We start from the raw sequence: 3,222 nt of genomic DNA on the forward strand, positions 1-3,222 counted from the left end.
CTGTGTCGAGCTGGAACCTGAGCCCACTGGAGTCAAAGGAGCAGGGAGAGGTGGAGAGAGAGAGAGGGATGGGAGAGTGAGGAAGAGACAGAGAGAGAGAGAGAGAGATAGATAGAGAGGGGGGAGGCGGTACAAGGGGTGGGGGCGCAGACTGCAGCCCACGTAATTCGTCTGGGCTTTAAACACCAACCAAACCTGCCTGTATTCTCGCCCCCGGTCCATCCCGCCCTCCCCCTCTCTCTTTCTCCCTCCATCCCACCCTCCTCCATCCCGGCCTCCATCCCTCCCTCCACTCCCCAGACTATACCCCCCTCTCTCCAGGCCTTTCTAAGGAATGGTTGCAGAGTTGCGCTCCAGAGTGGAGCCCAGACCAGCTCCTTATTTGGCTTGCTGTGTTTTCACCCTGACAGGGAGATCAGACAGCAGGCCGAAACACAGAGGTTGTTTCTACATTTAACCCTGCGTCTCTGGAAAACACTGGCTGACACCCTGGGACACACACCACACACACGCGCCCAGGGCTCCACACACACATCCCTGATTCAATGCATGAGCTCAGCGTGTGTGCGTGTGTGTGTATGTGTGTTTGTGTGTGGCAGGTAGGGCCCCCTGTGTGGGTAAGACAGAGGAGTCACAGAGCTCGAGAGCTTCCACTCTGCAGTGCTCACCTGGTGAGGTGAGGGAGGGGTGAGCGAGGGGGGGGGGGGGGGGCGAGGAAGGGGTGAGCCCGACCGAGATCCGTGACCCAAGTGAACAATGGTGGATCTGTGGAAGGGGTTGTTTATGAGGGGGGGTGTGGAGAGAAGTGCAGGACGGGGGGGGCGCGAGAGAAAGGGGAGGAAGAGGGAGGGAGCACCGGGCCAAGGGGTAGATGAAGATATGGGTGTGAAGGAGGGGGGGAGGAATGTGAGGGAGAGGGAGGGATGTGAAGCAGGAAGGAGTGTAGGGAGGACCGCCGGCGAGAGACGGGGGAGAGGGAAGATGAGGAGAGAGAGGCATAGAGAGGGGAGAGAGACGCAGGGCGAGAGAGATGCCATTGATGGAGAACGGAAGGTTTGGTTGGGGACCTGGATTACCCCCATCTCCTCTTTCTCTCCCCAGACCTGCACCCCTTAGCCTGTCTATCTGTTCACAGATTAGACCCAGCAGCTGCCCCGTGCACAGCTAATAAATACAACTAAAAATAACAACTCCATTGGATGGAAACCAATTAGTTTGAACTGACAAATGTTTTCATTGTTGATAAAGTATAGGTAGTGTAATACCTGGCCGTGCTCACTCGACATATCACAGTATGTGCATTCACAGTGTGGTGCTGTACAGTTTACAGTAATGTTCCTGGATAATTCCCTTTATTCTGGATCCCGAGATCTGTGTCTGGCATCAACCAGTGGCATCAGCCCAGAGCCCCCAGCTGGCCAGTGTGAAGTGATGTGGACGATGTGCTAACCTTCCAGAATGTTCATCAACCACCTCCCTTGTCTCTCCCCCGAGGCAGCGGAGCAGGCCAGGAAAAGCCCCATGTTGAGATGAGGAATTTTTCACTATGTAGACGCCACCCCCCCCCCCCCCCCCCCCCCTTCCCCCAATCAAGTGCCTGCCTGTCAGCCACCCCAGCTGAGAAACCACCCAGGTCCATTTAGCATTTCCTAGCGCACGCCTAGGGAGCGCTGGATTGAGTTCACCGAGGGAAGGGGATGGGACGGATTTCTTGGAGATGAAATCGAGTCAAAAGATGCTCAGTACTGTGTCAGGAAGGAAATTCGCTGCCGTGCAGCATTGTGTCTGGGGAACAGGCGGTTTCAACTGATCTGATTGGCTTACAGAATCGGAATCTTCAGATATCTGACAAATCCCTCGTGGTGATTCGCTGGTGGGAGGACAGGGTTGAATATGGAATATGGCTGTTGTGCTGTTGTTGTTGGGATTAAAGGTATTTGACAAAGAACACCGGAGCGTTGGGGGAGATTTGGTGGATCGAACCCCAGTTTCCTGCTCGTTAAGCCAAGCATCTGTCACCGGGCCAAGAGGACCTCCGTGGTATCTGAAGGACACACGAAATTGTCGACGGTTAGCGATTCCTCTCTGCTCCGTCTCACCCTCCACCTCTTCAGCGTCTCAGACAGAAACCCTATGACTGTAATTACGTTTTTCATATCCCCGTCCTCAGTTCCAGCTCCACAATCCATCGCGAAAGCAGAGCCACAGAAATGTTAACAAGAAGGCTAAGGCCGACATGAAATGTGTTGCAGACGTATGTAGGGAAGGGATAAAGAAGAGCAAGGTTTAGACGTATGGTAGGATTCATATGTGTGAGGAGTCTGTGTTGGGAAGGGTCAATGGGTTTGAGGTTTGTGGTTTGAGGGACCACAGGGAAGGAAAGTATTGGCCTGGACTGGTGTGTTGGTATTTACAAGTAAACATACCAGTTCTCTTTTATTTTTGTCTAGGGGAGAAAACTAGTTTGGTTATGACCCCACTTAATCTAAATTACTTTCATCTGGTTTATGTTCTTGTGTCATGTCACTAACTCTCCTGTCATTTCACATTCTGACACTCCCTCTTTCCATGAAATCACCTTCGGATTTTCCCTTCCATCTCCTCACTTTCAATTTGAAGTTTTCCAGCATTCTTCATTCCTATTTATTCCAGACCTGCCTGTTTTGGACTCTGGTTGCCTGCATTCTGGAGCCAGGACCCCTGCATGCCCGTTGTCAGACTTGTTTCCTGGTGGACTGATCTCCACATTTTGACCTTGCCTGATTGACTAATGGACTGAACTCTCCTTGCAACTTCGTCTGTTTGCTCGTCATGGTTTCCTTTTTGGTTCAAACCTGCCAGTGTCAGCGAAATATACACAATTTAATGACTGAATAGAAGAGTTTACAGAAAAGCACTCCTGAGGACCACAATCAAGAGATTATTAAAGTGTTTGATATTGTTGTTTTCTTTAATGTTTTAACATATGTAGCTGTGTGCTAGCCTGTATGTGTTTCGGTTAGATTCTGTAAGACTGTGGGGATTTGAATTAACTTCAAACTGCTAATAAGTGCTGCTGGTTCACTTTAGGGCAGTTTAGTTCCCTCTAAACTGATTGTGAATCAGTTTACAGGGGTCAGACCCCCCGGGGAGAGATGAGTCATCCTAGACAGGATACCACCTGGTCAGAGTTAGAACACCGATGATGATGTCGTGCTTCGCACCTGTGCAATCAAGGCACAT

Source organism: Osmerus mordax, chromosome 26 (assembly GCF_038355195.1).
Source record: "Osmerus mordax isolate fOsmMor3 chromosome 26, fOsmMor3.pri, whole genome shotgun sequence".
NCBI classification, from domain to species: Eukaryota; Metazoa; Chordata; class Actinopteri; order Osmeriformes; family Osmeridae; genus Osmerus; species Osmerus mordax.